This window comes from Bison bison, unplaced genomic scaffold (genome assembly GCF_000754665.1).
Source record: "Bison bison bison isolate TAMUID 2011002044 unplaced genomic scaffold, Bison_UMD1.0 scf7180017864029, whole genome shotgun sequence".
Classification (NCBI taxonomy): Eukaryota; Metazoa; Chordata; class Mammalia; order Artiodactyla; family Bovidae; genus Bison; species Bison bison.
In genome coordinates this window covers 4,041,792-4,054,028 of record NW_011494601.1, presented here as the reverse complement: position 1 = coordinate 4,054,028, position 12,237 = coordinate 4,041,792, and the positions used below count along the sequence as shown (strand labels likewise).

The 12,237-nt window shown below is 45.3% G+C and overlaps 1 protein-coding gene across 1 annotated transcript in view; it reads right to left on the bottom strand.

Moving 5' to 3' along the window:
* Positions 1 to 12,237, bottom strand: part of DLG5 (discs, large homolog 5 (Drosophila)) — a 131,424-nt gene that overhangs the window by 46,842 nt on the left and 72,345 nt on the right. The gene's annotated exons all lie outside the window — the stretch shown is intronic.

Below are 12,237 nucleotides of genomic sequence, written 5' to 3'. Positions count from 1 at the left end.
GCTACAAGACGTATAGCAAAGACTGTATCCCGAGTGACATGGGAACCCCAGGAGGGTTTTAAGCAAAAGAGTGCTCTGCTCTGACTTACAGGTACTAAGGCTCTTAAGGTGCTGCCCTAGATAACAAACTACAAGATGAGCTAAGAGATGGTCAGGGCCTGCTGACCTCCGCTAAGTACCTCAGGGGACCTGAGCCCTTGGGTGGGTTTATTTCCTTATTCCTCAGATGATAGCACTGAACCAGAAAAGCCTGTTTAACTGTTCCAGCTCCAGTCCAGGAATCACCTGGCTCCATCCAACATGGATTCTGGGTTATCAAAAGATCTTTGCAGTCAAGAAAACCAAAACCTGGAACTACTGAATATTCCCTTTGGAGGGAGGTGAGCCCTCAATAAATATGATTAACAAGAAAGAGCTAATTCAAATGTCAGAATTTTTCAGAGACAGGGAAAGTGAGTTCATCCCTCTGAGACATTATCTCCTAGGGCTTGGACTATGGGGGAAAAGGGAATCGCAGAAATCAGCTCACTCAAGGCTTTTAGTCTTCTTCCTTTTCTTTTCTCCTTTTTTCTTTTTTTTAAGGCAAAACTCTTTCCTTCAAAGGAAATTTTACAACACCAAACTAGAAATTGAAAACTCATTTTAAAGAACAGTACACAGGCTCCTCAGGCGATTAAAATCATCAACAGTTTTATAAAAATGCTTTGCTACTGCAGATCAGGACTGCATGCTGAGAAATGGTCAGAAAACCACTGATGGAGCCTCACTTCATCATTTAAAGTCTTCTTAAAAAACAATGAAGGATCTTTCAAACATACAGTAAAGCACAGCAAATAATGCAATAAAATGAGAAGAACCCACTACTATGCTCTCACCTTAAGGCAATCAATGAGGGATTGATTCCAGGACGCCTCTCAGATACCAAACTCCATGAACGCTCACATCTTTTATGTCATATGGTATACTGTGTGTGTGCTTAGTCTTCAGTCGTGTCTGACTCTTTGCGGCCTGCCAGGCTCCCCTGTCCATGCACATGCTCCCTATCCTTTACATCATCTCCAGATTATGTATAATCCCTAACACAACATAAATGCTTCAGAAATAGTTGCCAGCAAGGCCAATACAAGGTTTGCTTTTCCAAGCTTTCTGGTATTTTTCCCCCAATTTCTGGCTGGTTGAATCTTCAGATGTGAAGCCCAAGGATATAGAGGGCCAGCTGTACTTTGTCACATATCTCATACTGCTTTCCGAAGATATAAAGTATTACAGATGCTCAGCCAAAGCCCCCAGTATGCCCTTCTCTTATTCAGCACCCTTCACTTCCCCCTCCAGAACTGCCCCTCTACGTTTGCTATCCACCATCAGAACGCATCATATTTTACTTTCACTACTTACGTACTCATGAGAAGTCCTAATGGTGCTGCATGTGCTTCCTTTTATGCAATTCTGCTTTTAGGCTTAGGCAGTGGTGCAGGCAGTATTTCACTGGAGGAGTACATCACACATTTTTAGATTTTTAAAAATTCTATTAAATGTAACTGATTTGCAATGTTGTATTAATTTCAGGTATACAGCAAAGTGATTCCGTTATATATATTTTTTCAGATTCTTTTCCATTATAGGTTATTAAAAGATATTAAGTATAGCTCCCCGTGCTGTACAGTAGATCTTTGTGTTGGTTATCTATTTAAAATACAGTAGTGTATGTTGTGGACAGATTTTTTTAGGTTGAAGTATGGTGGCTTAGACAGTAAAGAATCCTCATGCAATGCGGGAGACCCGGGTTCTGTCCCTGGGTTGGAAAGACCCCCTGGAGGAGGGCATGGCAACCTACTCCAGTATTCTTGCCTGGAGAATCCCCATGGACAGAGGAGCCTGGCGGGCTATAGTCCATGGGGTCGCAAAGAGCTGGACATAACTGAGCGACTAAGCACATACACATAGGTGATTTACAAAGTGCTAGTGTCTGCTATACAACAGAGTGAGTCAGTTATACATAAATGCATACATTCTTTATTATATTCTTTTCCACTGTTTTATCACAGGATGTTGAATGTATTTCCCTGTGCTACACAGTATGACCTCACTGTTTATCCATTCTACATATAACAGTTTGCATCTGCTAATCCCAAACTCCCAGCCACCCATTTCCCACCCCTTTTTCCTCCCTCAGCAACCACAAGACTGCTCTGCATCACACCCTGTCACTGTGATAGATGTTTACATCGTCTTTATTTTCTTTTTTTTTGCTGTTATAAATGATACTACTGTGAGCCCTGTCCATGTCTCCTCTCCCACATCTGTGAGATGCTCCCCTAGGGTGGACATCTAGAAGCAGAGCTAAAGGTCATAATATGGACTGTTCCCCGCTGACTGGACGATACAAAATTGCTCTCCCAGTTCACATCCCACCAGCTCTGGGCAGGAGTTCTGAGAGTTACTGTCGCCAACACAGCCTCACCAAGATTTCAAACATCAGGTTTTCCTTTTAATTTTTAATTGAGATAAAACACACATAACCTAAAACTGTCTCAGCCATCTTTCACCCTCTGAGTATGTATTTCAGTAGTGCGACGTATATTCACATTGTTGTGCAGCCAATCTCTAGAACTTTCTCATCTTGGAAAATTCTGTCCCCACTAAACAATAACTAGCTTTCCCTCCCCCAGTCCATGGTGGCCACTCTTCTACTGTTTCTGTGAATCCAGCTGCTCGAGAGGTATACACAGTATTTATAAACGGAATCACACGTTACTGATATCTTTGTAACTGACTTCTTTCATTTAGCATAACGTTCTCAAGGCTCATCCAGGCTGCATCACATGACAGGATTCTCTTCCTTTTAAAAGATGAACACTACTCCATCACATATGTGTACCACCTTTCATCTGTCCACTCATTAGTCTAAGGGCACTTGGGATGTTTCCACCTCTTGGAACCATGAAAATAGTCAGATTTCTGAAGTAATGCCTATCACATGGACCAAAACATGTCTTAAAAACAAAAACAAAAACAAAAAACAACTTGCTTTCCTGATTAATAGAAAGGGCAGCACTCTCCTTAAGTTTACCTTACATTTATTGACTATACACATTTTCTGTGCCATAAATTTCTTGTTCATATCCTTTATTTTCCTTCCCCTCCTGCCCCTCCCTCCCCACCTTCTTTCTTTCTGTGCTGCTAAGTCACTTCAGTCGTGTCCGACTCTATGCAACCCCTGAGATGGCAGCCCACCAGGCTCCCCATCCCTGGGATTCTCCAGGCCAGAACACTGGAGTGGGTTGCCATTTCCTTCTCCAATGCATGAAAGTGAAAAGTGAAAGTGAAGTCGATCAGTCGTGTCCGACCCTCAGCGACCCCATGGACTGCAGCCTTCCAGGCTCTTCTGTCCATGGGATTTTCTGTGGGACTTTTAAATCCCAGGTACTAATCCTCTTTCAGTTATATTCATTACAAGTTATCTTTTCCCAGTATATAGCTTTTAAATTTTCTTAGTGTCCCTTGTTTCTAAAATTTCACATTTTAATGTGATAAAACTGACCAATCATTTCCTTTACGGTTTGTGCTTTGGTTGTTTTATTTAAGAAATTCTTTCCTTCCATGGATAAAGAAGATGTAGGCAATGGCACCCCACTCCAGTACTCTTGCCTGGAAAATCCCATGGATGGAGGAGCCGGGTGGGCTGCAGTTCATGGGGTCACTAAGAGTCGGACACGACTGAGCGACTTCACTTTCTCTTCTCACTTTCATGCATTGGAGAAGGAAATGGCAACCCTCTCCAGTGTTCTTGCCTGGAGAATCCCAGGGACGGGGGAGCCTGGTGGGCTGCCATCTCTGGGGTCGCACAGAGTCGGACACGACTGAAGCGACTTAGCATAGCATAGCATAGTATATATATATACACAATGGAACATTATTCAGATGTTATAAGTAATGAAATAGTGCCCTTTGCAGCACCATGGATGGACCTAGTGAGTGTCACACTGAGTGAAGTAAGTCAGACAGACGAGAAACATCATACGATATCCCTTATACGTGGAACACAAAAAGTAATGATACAAACGAACTTATTTATGAAAGAAAATGAGACTCACAGACTTAGAGAATGAACTTATGGTTGCCGGGGGGAAGCAATAGTTAGTTAGGGAACTTGAGTTAGACAGGTACACACTGCTATATTTAAAATGCATAACCAACAAGGATCTACTGTATAGCACAGAGAACTCTGCTCAATGTTATGTGGCAGCCTGGATTGGAAGTGAGTGTAGGGGAGAATGGATGCATGTGTATGTATTGCTGAGTCCCTTTGCTGTTCACGACAACCTGGGAAGCCCTGAAACCATCACACTATTAATTGGCTATGCTGCTGCTGCTGCTGCTGCTAAGTCGCTTCAGTCGTGTCCGACTCTTAGCGACCCCATGGACTGCAGCCTACTGGGCTCCTCTATCCATGGGATTTTCCAGGCAAGAGTACTGGAGTGGGTTGCCATTGCCTTCTCCATACCCCAGTACAAAACAAAAAGTTTAAAATTTAAAATAAATTCTTTCCTTCCTACCTTGAGATCATGAATATACTCTCATTAGTTTTTCTAAAAGGAGTTTTATATTTCACATTTAAACCTCTAAACTATTTAAAATATTAGAATATATTTTTATGTATATTGCAAGATGGAGATAACATTATTCCTTTCCATTAATCACTAGACAAAGGAGAAATGGCCCCCCAAGTGCAGAACGAACCAAGGACCCCTGAATTGTCCAGGCGCAGACGAGAGCTGGAGGACCCCAAGGGTATCAGCTGACACAGAGCCCACCACTGAGGGGTGAGAAGGGCATCCCACAAGGATGTGCCCACACATGCCCAGAACACACAGAGCCAGTGGAGAGCTCTCCTGACTTCAGGCTCACATCTGGAAACGATCCAGCTTCTGGACCAGATTTCCCGGTCTTCTGGGCAGTACCTCAAACACTCCAATTAAAAATCACTCCAAACGTTTTATACTCTAAAATCCCCAAGCCAGGTGAGAGCCACAGAACAAAGGCATTGCTGCCATTCCCAGAGTTTTCCACGAGGTGGCAGCCCTGCGTAGAGCAGCCAAATGCACTCCCATAGTTGTCCAGTCTTCCAAGCTTCATTAAGAAACAAAGCTCATTAAGCTCTCATCACAAGAAAAAATTTTAACTATATAAGTTGATGAATGTTAACTAGACTTACAGAGGTGAGCTTGTCACAATGTATACAAATATCAAATCATTATGTTGTAGGCCGGAAACTAATACAATGTTGCTGTTGCTGCTTCTAAGTCGCTTCAACAGGGCAGCCCACCAGGCTCCTCTGTCCCTGGGATTCTCCAGGCAAGAATACTGGAGTGGGTTGCCATTTCCTTCTCCAATGCATGAAAGTGAAAAGTGAAAGTGAAGTCGCTCAGTCGTGCCCAACTCTTCGCGACCCCATGGACTGCATGCAGCCCACCAGGCTCCTCTGTCCATGGGATTTTCCAGGCAAGAGTACTGGAGTGGGGTGCCATCGCCTTGTTACGTGTCAATTATACCTCCGTTAAAAAAATAATAAAATAAAAACTATGTTATCCAATATTAAAATAAAACCTAATTTTAAAGGTGGCTTTGAAATGATGCAAAGAAAAACCTTGTTGTGAGCATTAGGCCAGCAAAGCCTACCGGCACTAGTCCATAACAAAATCTGGACAGCACACTGAGGCTTGGCCTCTCTTCACTGGGAAATAGTCCCCAAATGCCCACCGTAAGGACCTTGGACGGGTCTGCATGATGACCCAGGCACAGCTTAGCACCAGTGAATCCGCTGCCAGAATGGGTCACAATTTCCCACTGAGGCAGGGTCAATCAGAAAACCACACAACAGACCCAGGGATCTTTTCTGATGCCCAATCCAGCCTGCTAATGCAACAGGCTCTGGAATCAGAAGGAACCCTGGGGAGATCAGGCTGATACCTAGCACTGTCCAGGCCGAGACTCTGCCCATTCCACAGGTGAAAGCTCTGCACAAGAGGGTTCTGCTTATTATGAGCTGAAATCTACCTTCCTCGACTCCTAACATCTCGTCCGAGCCCTTAAGGCACAAGAACAGTCCCTTTCCCACAGGACAGCACCCAGATACTCAAGAGGCTCACGGGGCCCCTAACACTTCTCAGCTTTTCTCTACCAACGGGGCTGAGAATCCTGCCTGTGCTAATGTACCTAAAAGCCTCTGGAGAAATTTGGGAAAAACCACAGCCACAGTTAACACCAGAGGATTTAAAAGACTATCCTATCAGTCTAGAATTTTTCCTTTTTATGGTTAGATTATGTTCTTAGTAGACAGTTCGGCACAAACACTAACCATCAAACTAAACGTTTAGCCTCCCAGCTAAGGCTAACAGCAGGCTGAGAGAGAATATTTACATTTGGCCCAGAGTTCTGAAGTGAAAAAGCTGATACACTTCTCAGCTCAGGCAGGCGGCAGTCTTTAGAGACGACTCCCGTCCAGCCTGTGAGAAGAGGGTGGAAGTGGCCCAGGGGAGGCAGAAAGCCAGGGCCTGGTCCCATTCACACAGCAAGACAGCCACAGCCTGAGTTGTTCCCCACAAGGAGGCCAGGAACAGCTGTACTCACATCCTGCTCCACGCTGGTCAGAAACACGCTGGGCTTCTCTGAGAGCCAGGCCCTTTGGAGACTAAGAAACCCAATTCCTGGGTTATCAGGGAAAAGAAGTCAACTTCCATGAATCACCAGGGAAAAAAGTATATTTAAAGAACGGTAACAGGGCCAAAAGGAAGAGAGGGAAGTTTCCTGGAGACTCAAGTTTCCTAAATAAACTGGTAGAACCAATTTTTTTTTTTTAAAGAAAAACATTACTTTGAACCTTCCAGTGATACCTCTAAGAACCAAACTTTAGAAAAGCAAGCATAAAGGAACACAAGGATGTATGTAAGGGTGCCCACTAAAAAATTATTCCTAACGGGAAAAAGCGCAGACTACTATGATGTTCAACAAACAGAATGCGGTTCATAAATTACTGACAGCTAACCTATCTTGTTGGATGTTTCAAATTTATAAAAAATACAAGGAGACCTATGATATACTGCAATTAAAAAAAAAAAGGCAGGTGGAAGAAAATAAAGACAAAACTTTGTGTGTTAAGTATGACACAGAAAATGTACACATAGAAATATCCCATGGGGATCAGAGAGGTTAGTCACCTCCAGGGAGTGACACCGGGGCTGAGTGACTTCACTATCATGGAAGGTTTTTTTTTTTTCTTTTTTAACCAGAGATCAGGTAGGTACTACTGTAGTCAAGATAGAAGATGCAAAAATATCCCCTACGTTGCCCCCCTCCACCAAGGCTTGGCCATCTCTGCCCCAAATCAGTTGGGCATCCAGATAGCACATTCTGACTGCAGTCCCTTGGAGAAAGAACTGCTACATCATGCCCGCCCCCTAAAACACACATGCATGCAAACACACACAAAAAGCCACCTGTCCGCCACTTCTAGAGAGAGAGAGGTCCTAGGACCCAAGCCCACAGCACCCTCCCCACCAGCTGCCTCATTTCCTCTAAGATAAATCACACAGAGGGCTAGGGAGCCCACAAATCCCTCGAGCAAACACGCAAGTCAAATAGCACCATTTACCCCGCAAGGGCCTCTCTTCAAGTTAACAAGGCGTGGGAGGATCCGGGCAACAAAACCGGCCTTGTCCAGCAAGGTCGGCCTTTGCCCCAGGGAGGAGACCTATGGCTGCCCCCTTGACCCTGCTTCCTCAGCTGCTGGCCTACCCGAGACCTGAGCTTTTCACAGCCCGGACGCCCACCTCAGACCTGGTAAAGAGGCTAAGGCCCTGGGCTTGGAGAGCAGGCGGCCTGGTGGCTCAGATACACCCCTGACCCCCACCAGTGGGGCTGGGTTTCCTCTCCTGGCAGGGTCCCGAGGTGGCCCCTAGGCCACTTGCTAAGGGGCACTGGTGTAGCTGAAGAGAACTGGGGACACTCACTGACCACTGTAATCAGCTACCTCACCCCAAGGGTCAGAGCTATAGGAAAAGACAGAAGAGGAGTGGGCTGGAAGAGCATCAACTGGACTCCTGCTACCCTGGTCTGTTCTTATCTCCCTGCTTCCAGGAACCCTCCTGTTACCATGGCTGGGCCAGGCCCACCCACTCCCACGCTTGCCGCCATATAACCAACCCCTCTAATCAGAGGCTCTCTGTCGGTGACTACAGCCAAGAAATTAAAACACGTTTGCTCCTTCCACTTGGAGGAAAACGTATGACAAACCTGGACAGCATATTAAAAAGCAGAGACATCACTGTGCCAGCAAAGGTCCACATAGTCAAAGCTGTGGTTTTTCCAGTGGTCATGAACGGGTGTGAGAGTAGGACCATGAAGAAGGCTGAGCGCCGAAGAACTGATGCTTTTGAATTGTGGTTTTGGAGAAGACTTCTGAGAGTCCCTTGGACTGCAAGGAGATCCAACCAGTCCATCCTAAAGGAGATCAGTCCTGGGTGTTCATTGGAAGGACTGATGCTGAGGCTGAAACTCCAATACTTTGGCCACCTGATAGGAAGAGCCACTGGAAAAGACCCTGAGGCTAGGGAAGACTGAAGGCAAAAGGAGAAGAGGGCAGCAGAGGATGAGATGATTAGATAGCATCACTGACTCAATGGACATGAATCTGAGCAAACTCAGGGAGTTGGTGAAGGACAAGGAAGCCTGGTGTGCTGCAGTCCAGGGGGTCACAAAGAGTCAGACACAACTTAGCAACTGAACAACAAATCAGAGGGCTCACAGAAAAGGCTCTCGGTATCTCCAAGTATGTCCAGCTTAGGGGCCTGCCCTGAGCCTGCATGCTGGGTTAATTCCACATAAGGCGTCAACAAACATCAGAGAAAGAAAATAAACCATAGAAATGAATTTTTCAATACAACACAGCTTGTAACAGGAAAACACTGAAAATAGTCCAAGGGTCAGTCAATAGGGGACTGGTTAAATCAATTATGCTGCTTTTATGTAACTCAATACTCTGCAGCAGTGAAAAACAAGGAAGTAGAATTTGTACTGGGAAAGAAAGATGCACATGACATATTCAGCAAAAAAAAAAAAACATGCTAGCAATAAAAGCACTGTGCAATTCCATTTGTCGAATATGTTAATAAGATATAAAGTATTCCATGTGTACAGATAAAAATCTCGAACTTTTCATGGTGATATACTCATGGTTAGTTATTTCTGTGGAGTGAGACTACAGGAAGAATTCTTTTCTTTTTTAAATGTCTGTGTCGATTTTTTAATTTACAAAATGCATATTAATTTTATAATTAAAGTATAAAAACATGAAGAAAGCACTGCCCTTCCACTTTTTGAACTATTTAATCTAACAGTCATTCGGTAAGGCAGAGCAGGCCAGGAGGCTCCAGCGGGCAAGGGGCACCCAGGAGTGGCCATCAGAGCCTGTACAAACAAGGAGAGGCCCTGCAGAAGCGCATGGAGACCCAGCAAAGGGTGACCAGGGGAATGGTGTGGGGAGGGAGGCAGCAGAGGGGAAAGCAAGCAGGTACACATGGAGCCACTAAGTAAATAGATTAAGAAGAATCAAAACCAGATTTCTCACTGCTGGAAAAGGGAGATACAAAAATGGAAAGGAAAAAGACAAGAATGAACCCTATTATATTGTGGTTCTGCACTGGAACTAGAAATATGAGTGTGAACTCATGGTTTCCAGAATACATATTACATATTGAAGGCACAGATATATTAGGAAGATAGAGAGAGAGACACACATGGCAATATACGTGAGCGTGTGTGTGTGGTGGGGATGTACTCAGATATTCCCACTCTGTTCCCTGAAAGGTCCTGGAAACCAGTACAGCCCAGGAGCTCTGAATACACAAGTACACCCAGCATTCAGACCTTGCTTCTATTCTCCACTAAAGAGAATGTGAACTCCTAGGATAAACATCTGATTTCCAGGATTACAGCAAGATAATTATAAAACAAGCCTGAAACATCTTGTGCCAGAGAACAAGAACGTGCTCAAAGAATGAGGGGATATGTTGAAAAGACAGAGAAGGGACTTCCGTGGTGGCCCAGTGGTTAAGAATCTGCCTTCCAATGCAGGGGACTTGTCCTGGGTGAGAGAACTAAGATCCCATGTGTCACAAGCAACCAAGCCTGTGAGCCACAATAAGGGAAAAGCCGAGCACTGCAACTAAGATTGGACACAGTCTTAGTTGAATGAATGAATAAACAAATAGAGAAGGAAGCTTGAAGTGTTTCCACTGGCCATATGGGTATATACAACCCACTGAGCAGAACAGGAAGCCATGAGAGAGACAGAGTGTGTGTGTGTGTATGGAAAGAGGTGTGTAAAGGGAAAACAAGTATCACTACAATGGTGAAGCCTAGAGACACCACCTCAGTCAAATGATCAAAGTGAACATCCTTAGTAATAAGTCATATCAAGCCAAGTCCCAGTCAACAGGATGTAACAAGAAAAGGCCGCTTCAACCTGTGAAAGTCCTGCCTAAGATGAAAAACTCATCCAACCATGAAAGAAAGAAAGAAAGTGAAGCCACTCAGTCACGTCCAACTCTTTGCGACCCCATGGACTGCAGCCCACCAGGCTCCTCCGTCCATGAGATTTTCCAGGCGAGAGTACTGGAGTGGGGTGCCACTGCCTTCTCCAGGGGATCTTCCCGACCCAGGGATGGAACCCGGGTCTCTCACATTGAGGGCAGACGCTTGACTGTCTGAGCCATCTGGGAAGCCCCAAACATGAGGATCAGACAAATCCAGACCAAGAGACTACCTAGAAAATAACTAACCTGTAATCTTCCAAAGCATCAAGGTCACACAGGTCACACCCTGGGGAACTGTTGCAGGTTGAAGGAGATCAAAGAGAAACAACAAGTAAACACGGCACTTTATTCCAAACGAGCTCCTTTTCCTGTTAAAGACACTAAAAGACAACACCTGGCAGAACTTGACGAGGGTCTGACAGCTGGCCGGTGGTACGTAGCAACATTACTGCCTGATGGGTCACTGTCACACAGGAGAGCATCCTTGCTGGCAACAAGCACACATTTACATGCTATAGGGTGATGGGACATCAGGCTGGCAACTTAAGAAAAAAGAGAAAAATTCTTTACACTGTGCTCGCAGCTATTCTGTAAGCCAGCAGCAGTTTCACAGTTTAAAAAATTTAACTGCAAATGGAAGAAACATAGTGCTAACAGGTGAGTTCACACAGTTATATACCAGGTTTGTGTCAGTCAAACCGTAACAGTCCTCCTTTAACTGGGGAACCATAAATGCTTCTGATGGGGAAAGGGCTCTGCTTAAATCAGACCTCTGCCGCAGTGCTAGGAGGACTCTCTGCCTCCTCCTGGGACTTTCTTCCAACCCAAAAGGTCCAACCATCTACGGACACAGCGTCATCAGTCCCTGCCACGGCCCTGCAGCCCAGGCAGTTCCAGACCATAAACTGCAAGAGAAGGGCCACTGGCCAACACCACCCATAGCAAACGGTGTTCTGAGTGGCCTGCTCCTCACGCCTCTGTCAACGTGAAACAAGAGCTGAGCAAAGGGAAGAAACTGACTCCTAACGCAGAGAGCAGCCAAAGAAGCAGGACACACACCCGCCCCAAAATCACGGTGGAAACGGTGCCATCTTGTACTTGCAAAGAGATTTAATGTTTCCCAGCTTCTCTCCATCTATAATTTCACACCAAGTCCATACAAAGAAGCTACAGACCCTCAAGCTCTCAGACTAAGTCAAATTTCTGTTACCCAGCACACAGACCACAGAGCACCCCCTTGTTAGCCCTGGCAACATTCATAATGATGCAGAGTGCGTGTGGTTATTTGATTAACATTTGTATCCTCCATCAGACTGCAGAGTCCAGGACCACAAGGGTTGAGTGTTTGCTCACAGATAGCCCAATTCCTCACAAAAAGCAGACACCAGAAATACTTGCTAAGTAATCACACGGATGCGTGGGTGGTGGATAAGTAGGTGGTAAGTGGACAGACGCATAGATAGATAGCGGGTGATAGGTGGGTGGGTAGGTAGATGAATGGATGGATGGTGAGTGGGTGGGTGGGTAAGACAGTAGGTGGGCAGGTGGGCAGATGAGTAGGTGGAGGGGGGCTGGTAATCGGACTGTGAGCGGGTGGATGCCTGACCTTGGTCTGCTCCCACCGCCCAGCCCGGTTGTACCTGCT